Source organism: Dipodomys ordii, unplaced genomic scaffold (assembly GCF_000151885.1).
Source record: "Dipodomys ordii isolate 6190 unplaced genomic scaffold, Dord_2.0 Scaffold15, whole genome shotgun sequence".
NCBI classification, from domain to species: Eukaryota; Metazoa; Chordata; class Mammalia; order Rodentia; family Heteromyidae; genus Dipodomys; species Dipodomys ordii.
The window spans coordinates 3,576,246-3,593,162 of NW_012267231.1; the positions used below are offsets into that span (position 1 = coordinate 3,576,246).

A 16,917-nucleotide genomic window follows, 5' to 3' on the forward strand; every position below is an offset into this window, starting at 1 on the left:
CATGAGAGCCTGCAGGACACTTCCGTGGTGCCGGCGAGGGGGAGGGGGAGCACCTTCCCCTACATCATTCCTTTAGCACTTGGAGTCAGTCTGCAAAGCTGGTGGGACCACTATTATTATTCTCTCTAGAAAAGAGAAAGGTCTTCCTGAATCAACACCCAAATGTTCTTGTTGTTTTCTCAGTGTGTATTTTTAAGAGGTGTGATGGAATGCATCCTGTTGCACCAAAACATCATGCTTTGCGATGAAAAACAAGCCCCAGTACCTTGTGAGCCAAGGGGAGGGGTGGGGAAGGGGAGAGGAGAGGGGGGGAGGGGAGAGGGGCGTGGCTCTGCCTGTCATTCATTGGATGGATAAGGCGAAATGAAAAGCTTTGGAAATCTCAGTCCAGGCGCAGCAAGGAAGGCTCTCATAGTAGTGTGCACGTTAGGTTCTAGGGTTATCAAAGGCAAGCTGAGATATGGTAGGTATATACTAAACATTTCAGTCAATAATTTCAACCCCCTTTAATTGCTTACATTCATCCATTCTCTCTCTCTCTCCCTTTCCATATCAGCGCTTCAAACAGGAGGCAAAACTGCACGGTGCTTCATTACCTGTAGGACTTCCCAATATTTTGATGCGAGTCCGTGGGAGAAACTGAGTAGTCAAAAGCCAGGCGGCAGAGCGGACGGGCGACACCGCCGTGACCGACTTCAGAGCACGCAAGCCCGGTGTGGAGGTGGCGCGCCCTCCCTGGTCCCGGGACTGGGGAGGTGATTTCTCCCCCCCAGGTTAGGAAGGATCTGTCTTACACTCATGCTAAGATCTTTCTGCCCCACAAACCATCCAAGTGAGAAATGAGCCCCCGGATAGCCTTGTGTGACTTGTGGCTAGGGCATGAAGAACTTCAATCCTCTCCTACGCCTCTAACCTTTACCACACTTCACGCCCAGCTCCCCACCCTCCAACAGAATGCAGTCCAGACACTGAGAAGATGAATAAAATAAGGCTACCCCCCACACCCTGCCAAATAAAACCCTCAAAGCACTCTGCTCCATGCCATTCTATTTCCCAATATTACAAAATAGCATTTATTATTATTTTTTTGCAAAAGGTATTTTTTCCTTCTTATTCTGTCCCCTCCAGTCTAAACTGTAGGGAAAGTGGTCTCCTATAATGGGTGCAAATGAAAAGAAAATCAGCAAATCTATTTCTGGGCAATTTTCAGATAACCAAGAGGAAGTGGTGTAACGGAACCTGCAATCACCATTTCAGACTCAGCATAAATACCCGTGAATTCACCGGCATCTTCCCATCCCGGGAAACCACACAGACGTTTTTTTTTTTTTTCTTTTCCTGAAGACGGCGTTATAGTATAATAGACTGGAAATAAAAAATAATACATCTGGGCTCTAATGATACATAATACACCCGCCATCATAATGCCGTTGTTTGGATTGGGTTTGAGAAACTTACCAGGGCAGAAGCAACCGTGTGCAATGCGTAATCGCATCAGGAAAATTGCAGGCAGATGCTGGGAGCCGCCCCCGCCCCCCACCCATCTATCAGCTGGAGTCCCGTCGGGGGACACCGGTGACTGCTGCCTTAGATCTGCCGGCTCCCAAGCCCCCACCACTGTCTCTTTGGCATGTCTCCCTAGAATTAATCCTGCCAGAAAGAAAGCACTAGCCCGCATCCTCAAGCTTAAAGAAGGGACCCAGCACCTACTGAGGTCATCAGGGATGGGAGTTCAGCCCCCAGTGGGTGTCGCTGAAGGAGTGTCACCTGCAGAGAAGGGCCCAGGCTCTAGGCCAGGATGGAACCCACAGACCCGTCGCTCCTACCAACGGTGTTTGAAATTCCAAAGGAAGCCAAGTTCTTGAAGAGGGAGCCTTGGGTTCTGATGGCAGCTTCGTCCGGAAGCCGAGAGCCTGGCCGGCCATGCCACAGAGACTGCTCAGGCTGTTTTCTTGCAGAATTAGATACATCGGAGGAAGAGAGCAAGGGGAAGAGGAGAAGACTAAGGGGAAGACAAAGCAAACTCACGTGGAGTGGAAATTGTCAAATAAACAAATAGGACCATTCTGTTTGACCAGTGGGAAACCTTTCCTCTCCAATGCATCATCAGGGACCTCCCCCCTCTCTACCTCCCAACCCATTCCAGCTCCATCTAAGATAACTGGTATCTAGGTAGCAGAAAAACCACCAAGTGAGACCGGCACCATGAATAGATAGATCATGGTCCCCAGGCATTAAGGATCAACCGAGGAGGAGGAGAAGGAGGAGGGGGGAGTCTGAAGTGCCCCCCCCACCCTGGCCTGCAAGATCAAAAACCTGACACACCCCCAACAGAGTATTGGAACACTGGAACCGTGCTGGGAAATGTTCATAGCCACAAGATTTGCTTTGAGACCTGGAAAGGCTTACTGGAGGGGAACGCTGTTGTGATTTCAGGTGTGGTAGTCGCAGGGACGTCTAGAGGCATCTGAGGAATGGGGGAAAGTTGGCGATGGGAAAGTGACCTGGCCATCTAGTCACTCACAACACAGAAGGGGCGGCCGTGGTGGCCAGCCTTTGTTTGGAAAGCTGTCTGTTTCAAATTCCGCCATGGGCCTGCTGGTTTCTGACCCAGAGGTGACCAGAGGGAGAGAGGGAAGAGAGAAGGGAATGGAAGGAACAAGAACGGGATGCAGATTAACATCACTGCAAACAGCCCCGGCGGGCAGCCTGTCACTTCTTCAGGCGCCTAGCCTGACAAGGGGACTTGGGGCTTCTGCCTTTTATGTGTCAGCCATTTACATGCACTCACCCCCCGTGAATGAGGTGTGTTCACAGATGGCTGGGCTGCAAGAAAGAGCCTCTGGCGGGCAGAGAGCTCCGGGAGGCGTGGGGACAGCGGGTCTGGTGGGGAGTGGGAGTGATGGGTTCCAAATCTGGAAAATGGGAAGCCACGACCCACAGGTATAAAGTCTTGGCTGCTTCCAGAAAAGCCAGGGCTGGGCTGGGAAGGTGGCTCAGTGGTAGAGCTCTTGCTTTGCATGCTCAAGGCCCTGGGTTCGATTCCTCAGCACAACATAAGAAAAAAGAAAAAAGCCGGAAGTGGCACTGTGGCTCAAGTGGTAGAGCGCTAGCCTTGAGCTGAAGAGCTGAGGGACAGCGCCCAGGCCCAGAGTTCAAGCCCCACGACCGGACCCAAAAAAAAAGAAAAGCTGGGGCTGCCCCGGGACCGGAGCGTTGCTCTCTGCGCCCCCCTCCCTCTGGCCCCCACCCATCCCCTCCTTGTAGACCTGTGAGATGTTCACAGTGGTGGAATTCAGCAAGAAGGAGGCAGGGCCGCACGGGGACATGGGGAGATCTCCACAGGCACCCCCCCGACACCCCACATCCACAGACCGGCCCGCCACATCCTTTCACCTCTGAAACACTTCAGGTACTTATTGAAGCTGTTCCCTCAATATGTCGAGTGACATCCCCCCAACTCCTCCATTGATCTAAGGTTAAAAATTAACAGAAGACTTCTTATTGGGGTGCAGAGTTTCTCACGACCTGCCTCACTCTAGGCCCCACCCCACTCGTATCCCACATGCACCCCAACCCCCCCCCATAGTACAGGGTGCCCCGCTTTGCAATTCCACCTCCCAGGCTTGAAAATACTCAGTGGAAAGTTCCAGAAGTAAACGATTCCTGCGTGTTCTACAGCTTTCATCGCGGCAGGCGGTTGGCAGCCCTGTGAGCCTGAGCCCTGGCACCGGACCGTCAGCCTCCGCTTCTTCCACAGCAGGAGGAGAGTAATGAACCGTCGCTCAACTTTGTTGGGGCTCTTGTGAAAAATCACCCATGATGCACAGAACCGACTGGACAGGAAAGAAATGCTCAGGGAACACTCTTCGTGGGAACCTCACAGATCTCTCGAAATAGCCCACTTGCGTGAAAAGTGAGTAAAGTTAAAAAATTTAAATTGAAAGACACACAAGTCCAGTGCTGGTGGCTTACCTCCTGTCATCCTAGCTACTCCGGAGGCTGAGATCTGAAGATCACGGTTCAAAGCCAGCTTGGGCAGGAAAGTCTGTGAGACTCGTATCTCCAGTGAACCACCAGAAAATTGGAAATGGCGCTGTGGCTCAAAGTGGTAGAGTGCTCGCCTTGAGCTGAAGAGCTGAGGGACAGCGCCCAGGCCCAGAGTTCAAGCCCCAGAACTCCCCCAACCACCACCAAAAGAAAAAGCCCGTTGCCAGCTCTACTGAGTCAGCCCATATATGAACTTGCTAGGTTGGCAGAGCGGTCCCAATTTCCTCTGTCCTGAGGGTCCCGGGGATTCTAGATGACTTCTTGCCAAGGACATACTCTCCCTCCACCCCCTAGAATAAATAAATAAATAAAAATTTTAAAAAGAGCCAGGCGAGAGAAGGCCGCCGATGGGAAGGGAAAGAATTTCCACTGACACACCGGCATCTTCCGTGGTGATCGCCAGTGACGGGAAAAGGAAGTAAGTGGAATTTATGTGACAGTTTAATAGGGTTTTATGAAATACGGTATTATCTAAAAGTGTGCCTGAGCAAGGCCGGCAGCGCGTTGGGGTGAAGGCGGCTCTAGGTGAGGACGGTGCTGCCTTTTTCAACTCTCTGCATCGGCCTTTGTTCGCTGCGGTGTCGTGCAAAGGTTCCTGTGCCTTGTACCGCAGGCATTCACATTTCAGTGTGCATCCAGTTCTCGGGCAAGGTGAAGCACGAAGCCCGGAGAGTGTGGCAGGACTTAAAACCCCCACCCAGAAACTGCACCCTGCATCTTTTCCCCATGGTTCTCAGCTACCACAGGAAGGAAGAATGAGGGCTAGGAGAAGGATTGAGCTGTAGTGCCATCTTCCCCCCCCCCCACCATGTCATCTTACAGATCCATTACCAGCCACCATTTCCTCAGGGGATGGGGTCGGGAGGTCAACGTTGGCCTCCAGATCACCACATCCTGGATTCATCAGGAGGAGAGAGAGACCTCCAGGCCTCCCCCACAGATGATCGTGGGATGATTCGGAACTGGTGATCAGCAAGGATAACATGCCCCAACCAGCCACACGGAGATGTCACTCTGCAGGAAATAAGCTCCTCGCCATGATGTAATGGAAGGAAGGGGGCCTCTGGGACCTGATCAGGAATAATGAAAATAGAAACCTGCAAAATCAGGACTTTTTTTTGTTTATCTTTAAGCCCTGACCAGGAGAAACAGCACTCTCTGTTGCAGAGTCGCAGAGTTATTTAGACCCAGAAATGCAGCTAGGCTGGGAAAGCCCAGCCTACCCACACACAAGGGCTTCTCTCCCTTTAGCATACCTGGGTCTCCCAGTCGGATTTTTATGCTGACAAAACGTCTTTTGACAAAACTATTTTGGTGGCCCAGTGAAATCAGGCACGTGTGTGTGTGTGTGTGTGTGTGTGTGTGTGTGTGTGTGTGTGTGTTTCAACAAAATCTGTCCCTTGGGGCTTTGGACAGAGCCACCTGATGGATAGAAAAGATCAGATTTGGGGGAAAAGGTAAAGCCAAAGCTAGAACTACATCAGCCATGGCTCTGCCCCATTGCCCTTGCCAGAAAAACCCACACAACCTCATCTTTAACCACGCAGATCGGATGTAGCTTTCTCATACTAGAAAGTCACAAATGAGTATCGCTTAGCTCTGGCTCAGTCCCTTTGATCTGCCTGTTGTTCTTCTATTTTTTTTTTAAACAAACTTCTTTAAGGTTTTTAGTATCTTCAGATAGTGGTACCAAGAAGTTTGCCCTCGACCTATCAGTTTACAAACACCAAGCACCTTGATCTATTTCACCCCTATGAGTATTCTCCCCCATCTCTCCCCAAGCCTCCAATGATTCAGAGAAGGGGGCAGGTAAGAGCTAATGGCCACATGGCAGAGACCAAACCCTCTCCCAAGAGAAGCCTGGCCTTACGCTTGACTGCGAACCACACCCCCTCTTGCCAGGTACGTGGTAGTCCTGAGACCTGGCAAAGGGCCTGGGCCAGGAGAGGCTGTCTGAGAGTGGAGGCAGATCGACACTGAAGCAGGGTGGGAACTCAACAGGGAGTCAGATGTGGAGAGGCTCCTCTGGGCAGACAGCCACGTGAGACCCATGCGGAACCACAATGCTGGCATGCACAGGTTTCAGACAGACAGCCCCGCTCACCAAGTGCTACTGTCATTGCCGGAGGGGCTGGGGTGGGAAACTGGATAAATAAACTTTTAAAAAATGATCCATCACCACCAATATATCAATGAGGTGAAGCAAGACTCTCCACTTCCCCTCCCTCTGTCCTCACTCTTACTGGTAGGGTATTTAGAAAAACACCACCACTGAAGTTAAGCACAAAGATCTCCAGGGCACCCACGAAAACGGAGCCGTGGGACATAAAATGACGCTCGTCCCTTTAAGGTCCACAGTCAGCTGACAGACATTTCCTCACCTAGTGCCCGGATCTTGTTTCACTTGAGATACTATCAGTGGATATCACTATGTAGTTCCACATAGAACTGAGTTACTGTTTTCCTGACTTCACTTCTAACATCCAGAAGCACCTTCACCAAACACTCTGGATTTTCATTTCTATCTAAAGCCAAGTCCAAGTAGACTGAGGGGTAAGGAGGCCCACAGAAATCAGCTAGCCTCAGCTGAAAGCCTGTCCCGTCCCTACAGCTCAGGCCGCAAGGCCTCGTCCAGGCCCGGGTGTTAATGATCAGTTATTAACAGCCACTGTGCCGCAAATCCTATATTCAGCACTTTGCACACTTAATTTCACTTAATCTCTGCCATCACCAAAGGACTTAATGGCACCTGTTTAAGTAAAACAAATAGCTGACAGATGTGACTTATGCTCTTGGAGAGAGTCCTTGAAAACAAGACAAGGACTTGAACCCGGGCCTGACAGTGAGACTCGGACCCTGCCCTTTCTTACGTACTGAGCCCTGACCAACAGCTGTCTGGTCGGTCGGTCCAAATATTGTCGACCTTACTATGCCCCGAAGGTCTACCTGAGCCTTCATTTCCTTTGTAGGGCAGAAGAGACTGCTCTTCCGGCCTGATTTCTCACTGTGCTTCTGAATGTTCTCCTTAAGCCCCTGCCCACCTGCCTCTCCAGGTAAGCTTTCCCTGCCCAAGCCTCAGAGTTAATCTTTGGCATATAGAACTCTCCCACTTCCCCTCTAGTCCAGCCAAACGGCTGGCCCTGGCTTTTCAGAGCATGTCTGTCTGCATGCCGGCCCCTCTGCCACTCTGGGCCATTTCTGTTTGGTCATGGCTCGGGTCCCAAGCATGTCAAGGTTATTTCTCTGCCCTGAGAGCAGAGCTTCTAAATACTGGAAGGGTGCCAAGGCCTCTTTGAAAGAAGTAATTAATCACAGTAGAAGAGGCGTCCACGCATATGGCCAATTGCACATAAAAACTCAGCCTGCAGAATTTCAAGAAGAATATCACCCAACTTTTTCTCGAGGACGTTAATTACGTGAGGGTCGATGAGGTACACTGGCCGAGGTAATGGCCCATTCGGCAGCGGGCCATTTGAAAGAGATGTGAGACCCGTTTCAAAACTTGGAATTGCTTTGACCATTTAATTATGTGTCAGAGACAATGAGCCCCATCAGAAAAAAAGAAAGGGTGGGGAAAAAAAAGACAGAGCGAGGGAGAGGCCTCCCAGCTTTGCCGGGCACACAAATGGCTTCTCGGGGTTCGCAGGCACCCGCACGCTCACGCCTCCCTGGCCTGACCTGTTTGGCTGCTCAGAACTTGCTTTGTTTGTGCCAGATCATGTCTAAGTGGAATGATCCTGCCCGCTCTACAAGCCTTAAGCACCACCTGAGAGCTGATGGCTCTCAAGAGTCGCTCCTCAAGTCCCGGCCTCTACTCTGAACTCCAAGACCCCGAGACCCAGGTGCCTTCCCACACAGATGCTTACGAACCCGGCTGCCCTCAGTTCCGTGCTGGGTTCAGCTCTACCCATCCCCGACACAGCGTGGGGAGCGTACCAGACCTCGTGGTTAGTGGAAAAGAGGGAGATCTGCCGTGAGAGAGGTAAAAGGGAGAAGCAGAGCAGGGCTGGGCACGGGGAAAGGCAGTATCATTGATCCTCCCGTGGGAGGTTTGAAATGGACGTGACCAGCAGCCACCTGAGAATAAAAACGGACATGGAAGGACAGAAGGAGAACTAACGCAGCAGTGGTATTCACTGGACCCCATACAGAAGATGAACTACGCAACCTGCGGGTGGGGACGGGAGGGAAAATACCGTCCAAAAAGAAATGGACTCTTTTACCTGACTTATGCAGCTGCAACCTTTCTGTATCTCACCTTTACAATAACGATGAAGATGTTTAAAAAGTGGATGCACATTCCTGTAGCCTTGCCTGGGAGCTAGACAGGAACCTCCCCCGCGCTGCCCCACGCCAGCTCAATGTGTGGAAAAATCATCCTAATACCACATTGGCCGCAGTTTGTACGACTCAACGCTTACTACTTTCGTTGTCATTTGGTTCATGGCTTTGAAATCCTTTTTATTGATCATGATTATCATCATGATCATCATTTTGGTACCAGTCCTGGGGCTTGAGTTCAGGGCCTGATTTTTGCCCCCCCTGAGGTTTTTTAGCTCAGTTCTACCATAGCATTTGAGTTACACTTCACTGCCAGATTTTTGGTAGTTAATTGAACAGAAGAGTCTCACAGACTTTCCTGTCCAGGCTGGCTTTGAACCACAATCCATCCTCAGTTCTCAGCCTTCTGAGGAGCTAGGATTACTGGCATGAGCCACCAGCGCCCAGCTCTAAAGATAATTTCTTAATGAAGTATTGATGCCAGTGCTTGATACTAAATTAAATAGCCTTCTGCCCATAACATCTGTCACAGATTTCCTCAGGGTTCTTTCATAGCCTTGAGTCTGGTGAGATTTTGAAAAATCTGTCTCTCGATTGTGGAATTCTGTATGTTCCAATAAAGCCTATTTATTTAAATAATTCATGCTCAGATCCTACTGTATGTGAGTTTTACTTTGTGGTTGAAAGGGTACAGTAGTATATATTATTATGTTTGGGATGATGTAGTAGCCCTCTTTATTTCCCACTGTCTTTCCTTCAGTTCTCTCTCATTTGATGTTACCATTACTATACAACTTTTCTGAATATCTATTGGAGGACCTTCTGTGAGGTGGTCTTAACTAGGTCCTTTTAGCAGGACAGAGAGAGATTCACCATCCAGTCAGAAATAGTTGAGTTTAATGCAGTTATATGTATTGGTATTTATATACAGTCATTTGGGCTTATTTTGTATTTTCACCTTTTTTCCCCCTTTGCTTTCCCCTCCCACATTCCCATCTACACTTCCCTGTGACAAAGCTGAATGCATTCTGTTTTCTCTTCTCACTCTCTAATAATTTCAAACGGACAGATTTTCATGTCTGGGTTTTTTAATGGTTACCTTTCTGCTGTAACTCTTCTGATCAGACTTTAAAGTTATTTGAAATGCATTTCCCTCCTCCCTCCCCAAAACATGGTAGGAATGTCAGCATGCATTAGAGACCCATTCAATACAGACTCCCATAAGCCTGCTCTTGCCAGCTACAATTTATCATATTAAACAATGCATTAGTCTAAGTAGCTAATCTTCATCTTGGGTTTCTGATGGAAACGTATCAGCATTTATGATCACCATCCTTTCTTACGCAACGAGCCTCCATTTCAAGTTTACCATTCTTCCTTCCGAAGGGCGTCCGCGACCAGTTTGACTTGGAGATGGTGTTGCTAAATACTCTTCACCTGCGAGGGCTGAAATTATTCTTGTTTGACTTTATTCTCTGAAGGACACTGTGCCCCGTGGCTCCTGTGTAACCGTGGTCTCTTTGGAGGTTCATCTTTTTCCCATTTTTTTCATCCTGTTGTTTCCATGTAGACATGGATTGATCTTTCTTTCCCCTTGTACTTGGAATGCACTTGTGAAAGATGACAGTCTTGCTGGGAGGCAGCTCGTGCTTGTATATCCAACTACTTGGGAGGATAAAATCGGGAGGATCTCGGTTGGAGGCAGAAAAGTTTGTGAGAGTTTCTCCACCCACAGCTGGGCAGAGTCACACGTGTGTGTCACCTCATGCACCAGGTCTCTCTTCACAGAAGGAAAGCTGGACGCAGTGCAGTGTACCCCAGATTCCCATGTCAATGGGAAGCCTAAACATAGGCAGATCACAGCTCATGGCAGGAAATAAGACGCGACTCCCAAAATAACCAGTGGGTGGGGAGGAGACAAAAAAGGAACTGGAGATGTGGCTCGGTGGAAGAGTGCCAGATAGCACAAGGCCCTGAGTTCAAATCCCCAGGACTGCCATAAAAACCAGCGTATACTCTTGTGTCCCTTCTGCAAAATTCTCAGCTATTGTTTCTTCCAGTGCTGTTTCTCTTCCACGCCCCCCCCTCCGCCCCCTCATTGTCCACTGGAAATCTTATCAGACAAACGTTGGAAGCCCTCAACATACACTCCGTATCTCCAGCTGTTCTTCTGGAAAGATATAACCCCCCTTTCTTATGCCTTGTTTTCAGAGTGGATTTATGCCAACGCATCAATACGTGCTTCAATCTAGGGTTAAATGGGTCCCATTCACTTTGAAAACTCCTACTATATGTATTTCCACTTACACAGATTTCTAGTAATTTCTCATAGCCACCCATTCCTGATCCACAGACTTCTAGTAATTTCTCATAGCCACCCATTCCTGATCCACAGACTTCTAGTAATTTCTCATAGCCACCCATTCCTGATCCATTCTGGCCTATACATACACATATGCATACACACATAGATATTATATATATATATTCATTTATCACTCTGAACATTAAATGCAGCAACATTAAAGTATTATATCTGAAATTACTCACAGTTGTTATATGAAAAACAATCTGCAAATACATCTGGAAGTTTTCCTATTACCTGGAATGAATGTGTTGGGGCTTTATTAGTGGTTTTGTTGGCTGCCTTTCTTAGGAACGGTGTTAGAATTTTTGTTTGTACATGCATTTTGGAAGTTTCCTTCCCCCACCCCTCCTTCTCCTCTTCCTCCTCCTCCTCCTCCTTTTCCTCCTCTTCCTCCTCCTCATCCTCCTCCTCCTTTTCCTCCTCCTCCTCCTCCTCCTCTTCCTCCTCCTCCTCCTTTTCCTCCTCCTCCTCCTCCTCCTTTTCCTTCTCCTCCATCATCCAGCATATTTTCTCATCATTCCTCCCCATCAGTGTCTAGATAGAATCTGGGAACTCCATCACTCTACCAAGGAAAATGTCTTTTCTCTGGAATGGAGAATTAGAAAACCTAGCCATTGGATCCCTAAGGGTGAAGAGAGTTCTCCTAAAATTGAAACTCACTGAGGGCAGAACACAGCCCAGGGACTGAACTGAGGAGCCCCGACCACAGCCTCTGGACCTGTCACCACACACTCTTCTCTGCTGGACCCGGCTGGCGCTGGGGTCTCTGCACACCCCACTGAGCAACAAAATGCACCAGCAGCCACTAGGTCATTACCAACATAGCTCGGCCTGCCCACTTCCCAATTCAAGCTAGCTCTTAGGAACTGGAGTCTATAACTTCACTGAGATTCACTTTTCTCAATTATAAATGGGGATTACACATAGACTTGATGTTGCAGGATGGGAACGATTATTCAATGAGCAGATATGAAAGAACACTGCCTGGCGCAAAGAGTTAAGTGTATGGCCCGTGGGCGTCTGTTTGTATCTGTTCTGCTTTATTCCTCTTGTGTCTTAACCAAGTTCCACTGGGTTCCCTTGAAAGGGTGGTTTTCTGCCATCATCGGAGACTTAAGTCCTCTTTCGCTGAAGAAACGGGGAATGAATGGAGAAAGTAGGAGGGGGACTGTGTTGCTGCCTTGGCTAGATAAATTTCCTGAGGACAATCTGAGATAAAGCCTGAAAGCAGCACATTAAATCGGGAACCTGAGCGACTTCATGGAAATACTGACTGCCGGGTCCGGGGACAAAGAGCGGGTGGAATGGAAGGTAACTTTCCTCACAATATGCACAGAATCTACTCTGATTTGATTCAAGCTTCTCAGGGGGAAAGAAAAAAGATTTTTTTTCAAGAATTATGAAAAGGCAGTGCAATCAGAGTCTTCCATTATCACCAGGATAAAATATCAATTTTTGTCAGGATAAAATGAAGCACAGATTGGCCCTGATAGGGAAAATTAAATTTCTAGCTTCTGCTTGATTTGATATTTATCACTCCTTTACCCTAGAAATGTTCTGTCACAAAACATTTAAAAAATTTTTATTCATCACACACCCAAACAAACTTAAAGGCTCTCAGAAAACAGAGCTGACAAATAACAGTTATGATTGAGAGGAAATCAAAGAGCTGAGTGAGGGGAAAAAAGGGAGGATAAAGGAAAAAGATCAGAAGTATGAATAATCTCGGGCAGCTTTGCAAAAGGCAAATGGGAGTAGAAAGGAATACAAGAATGGTTCATGGTGAGAGGTAGAAATCCTATCACCCACTCTGGATACAAGGCTACCCAAGTGGTGGATGTCAAACCACGGGGATATGGTTGCCAAGGCAACCACATCACTCCATCTTGGGTACCAGACACAGAGCGTTACCCTCAGCCAGCACTTACCATTGTCATGTTTCTCTACCCTGTGTTTTAAGATCGGGAGAATGCAAAACACTCAAAATTAGTTCTTCAAAACCACCTTGCCTACCGTAGAAAATGTTGAGGATAGCGTTCAATCTCTTCTACTATAGATTTTTTAAATGAGGCTATAAATTCTAGTTAATTTTTTTTAATTACATCTCTTTGGGCACTGGGATGGGCCCTTGTTTCAGTTATCCCTTGTCTCTTGTAGGAAGGAGAGTCTTCTTTCCCTCACAGGGGTAGTTCTTGAAATGTAAATAAATCAATGACACATGTTTCAGTGACCTATCCATCAACAGGGCTTCCCCAGTTGTGTCAACACTAGTGCCATAAAAAGTAATCATAATAAAAGCAGGAGTTAGGACAGGAGCTGGTATCTAGTTGATATGCTATCTACCGATTCAGTGTATGAAGACTGTCTCCTAACGCAGACAAGGCACTCTCCTAAGTAACTTGAAAAATAAGAAAAGTGAGGGACAAATTGTGTCTGTCTGTCTGTGTATGCGCATGAGCTAGGGTTTGAACTCAGGGCTTTCCTGTTCTCACTTGTTTTTCGTTTGTTGTTTTCCCAACAATACAAGAGTTCAGGGTGTTGACTCTAATGAAGTCAGAAATCGATGGAGATTTTGATTTCCCAAACACCTAACTAGTCCATTGATCAGAAATCTTAACCAATGCCACGGAACTGCCAAGAAACACATATTTAGTGTTGTAGGAATTACATAAGGTTAAGAATAAGCAAAACCTGTGAGACTGCTTTTTTTACTCTGCTACATAATGTGCCAGGAGACGAACTGTTGATGAGGAGATTATTAATATTGCACAGCGCTTGAGACAGACTATAACAACCCTTGAACTCACCTCCTAGCAACTGGAGGGCACTGCAGATCTATTAACAACAGTACAACATGTTCCATGATTGGTTTTATGCAGTTTTGACTTCGTGTGACATCTTTACAATTGCTGATCATCAAATCCAGGAGACCCAGCACAAGACCTAATCAGAACGATCTGATCCACCATAAATCACAAGCTGAGATTCCACCTAGCCTAGGGAAATCCAGCAAGCTTCCCATTTCCCCTCTCCCTTTACAAAACTCCAAGCTGCCTTTGTTTTCCAGGCAGAAACTTAACTTCTGCACATTAGTTGACCTTTCCATTAAGTATTTCATGCCCGGAGCTATCCCCCCCATTTTTCATATCATCTAACAAAGAAAAATATACACCATCTATCTTCCTAGATATGAATCCACACAGCTTTCTTCCAAGTTACTCTACCAAGCGCCTTTCTGTTTTACATCCATGCTGCTTTGATTTTTTTTTTTAATCCATGTCTCTATTTCTCATTTCCATTCCATTCCTTCTTCTCAACCTCACCAAACAGCCCACTCCCTCTGCAGCCCTGTTCCTGTCAATCCAGCCCTGGCTTACCATAAATTAGCATTTTTCGCTGAGATTTAAAACACAGAGGAGAGCTCTGTGGACTGCATAAGAAGCGCACCCTCTCCAGCGCCGGCCAGCGAGAAGGGCTGTCCATCCCAGCCTGGAGCTGGGCAGTGGAGCGGGGGCTTCCAGGAGGCCTTCATTAAATCCTGTGGTCAGAGTGTTTGAAGCAGGAACTGCCTGCTCTGGGTAAACTCAGGGGTAAGCTTTGCAAAGCAATCTTCAAGAGAGGCCGCCGTGGGGAGAGGACAGCTCTAGTGTGGACAGACAACAACTTCCGCTGTCCTCGTTCACCTGAGGCGGCCCTGTTCACAAGACGTGACCCCAGCATTGGCAGGACCGACCTCTCGCTGCATTCTCAACACAATATAAAATTGTTTTGAAATGATTATCTGTCCTATATATTCCCTACACCAGCACAGGACTGCGTCTGCCTGTCCGCGTGACTGTATGTAGGTAGATAGAAAGTAAGTAGAGAGATACTGGCTTGAAAATGTGTCCACATGGCCATATCTGGCAGAAATATGTCTACCTGTCGGTGTATGTATGTATGTGTGTAGAAATAGATAGAAGATAGTCAGATGACAAGAAGTCACAGAGTAGATAGATCTAGATAGATGTACATAGAAGGTAGAAGGTAGGTAGATAGATGACTGACAAGACAGACAGGCAGACAGATATAGGCTCTAAAATGTGACCGTTTGGGTCAAAGTGTGGAAAAGGATTGAAACTAAGCTTGAATCAGTGCCAATTTGAGCCAGTACTTTTCAAAAGGAGATGGTATGACTCAGTGGTAGAATGCTGGTCTAGTACATGCAAGCCCCAAGTTCAATTCTCAGAACCACAAGAGAATAAGAGACAAAGCAGCGGCAGCAAGAAAGCTGATGACACAATAATTCTACATTTGGCCTCCATCCCCATTTGACCACTGAAGAAGGTAAAAAAAAAAAAAACAGCGGAAGTGTATCCGACTTTGGGACCAGCCCCTGCTGCCGACAGAACATTTGATCACAGACTACAAATTCCTGGCCCATAAACTCTGCTTGCTCTAATATTATATATAGTGTGTGCTCTTCTGGAATATTTGTGTCTGTACACATTTTTAAACACACACACACCTCTATATAAATAGACTTGTATGGATGTATTCGCTTTTGATTGCTGTCCTAATCAATTACCACAAACTTCACAGATGAGAACATCCACTTATCTCCTAATTCCATGGCTGGAGAGCCACCCTGGGCGCATGCACAGGTGTCACCCGTTCGTGGCTCTCATTTGAAGGCTGTGTGTGGTGGAGCCGGCGTTTCCGGTGTTGTTCAGATGATCTACCTCCCTGGCCCTTCTGCTACGTCTCTTCCACCTCCTCTCCTCCCGCACACAGTTCAACCGCAGAGCGTTCTCCGTTCCGTGTGGTTATATTGGGCATAACAAAAATCTAGGTTAACCACCCTGTTTCAATGTCCATAGCTGCGTGGCAAGAGCGAGGGCATGAACATCACAATGAACACATCCCCAGATTCCTTTGCTTATTAAGACTTCAACTGGCATGTCAAGGCTATAATAACCTCCCCCTTTCCTGTGTTACATGTTTGTGAGTCAATTTAATCCTATGTAAGCATTGGTTACCCTTTCCCACAGGTTGCCACCGGGGGAGCAGTCCGCCATGTTCAATTCCCACCCTCTTCTGACAGGGGCAAAGACGCGAGCTGCAACCCAGTTGAGCGGCTCATCTACCTCATATCCACAGTTAAAACCTCTTTTTGTGCCCATCGCATGCACACTCAAGCACTGCTAAGGGACGGACCGCGCTCGTGACCACAGCGCCCATCCGCACACCACGTCCGCCCTCCAGAGAGCTCACAGCACATCTCCTTGATACAAAAGTCCATCCAATGATGTCAAGCGAAATGAACCCCAAGATAGGGACACAAGTGTTTTGTTCTTTCTTGCTATTGTTTCTAACGCATTTATAAGGCACCAGGTGATTTTTTTTTTGTTGCTTTGTATGTTCCTCCCCCATGGTATAACCCCTGCTTTCATTGTATTTGATGTCGGTATAATTTGGGGAGGGGAAGGGAAAAAACAAAATGTTTAAATAGGGTTACAGGAGGACCCATTGCAACAAGGAGATGTACAAGACACTATTGAACAATGAACTTTACAACTTAGGTGGGGGAGGGAGTGTGGGGAGGGAAGGGATGGTAGGAGAAAAACAAAGGAGGAGGCATCAATGCTTGCTTGATAAGAAATGCACTCATTACCTTGCTCATGTAACTGTAACCCCTCTGTACAGTATTTTCACAATAAAAAACTTATTTAAAAAAAAATTCCATCGAATAATCTTCATTCTTACCTCGACTTCCCCAAACCATACTTGAGAGCAATTTTACCTCGATCCCTTTGGGTTCCCCCACACACAATGCAAGTTCTTGGAAAAGGGAGATGTCCTGCTGTTTTGCATTTCAGGGCAAGGCCATCACTCCCTGCCCAGGCCAATGGAAGCCAAGATACCCAGGATATTTAATGTGTCTGCACGTGTGTCTAGCACTGTGGGAAAATCAAGTCCAAACCATCTATCTCACGGGGATCTTCTAGAGTTTCACCCCTGGAATTCGAGTATTGTTCTGTGATATATCTGTCCTAAACCATGAAAAAAGAAAAAGAAAATGGTGGCCACTTTGTGAAGGAGACATCCAGTTCATTATATAAGCCAGCCCTGCGGGAGATACTCAGCAACAGCACCACTTCATGTTCTGGTTCTCACAGGACTCTTGTCTCTCAAGTGTGCAGGGGACTATCTTGGGCTCTCGTTGCTAATTAAATTCC

General features: G+C 47.4%; 1 protein-coding gene across 1 annotated transcript in view; it reads right to left on the reverse strand.

Annotated features, from left to right (window-relative positions):
- Agbl1 (ATP/GTP binding protein-like 1) overlaps window positions 1–16,917 on the reverse strand; it is a 361,783-nt gene that overhangs the window by 227,642 nt on the left and 117,224 nt on the right. The gene's annotated exons all lie outside the window — the stretch shown is intronic.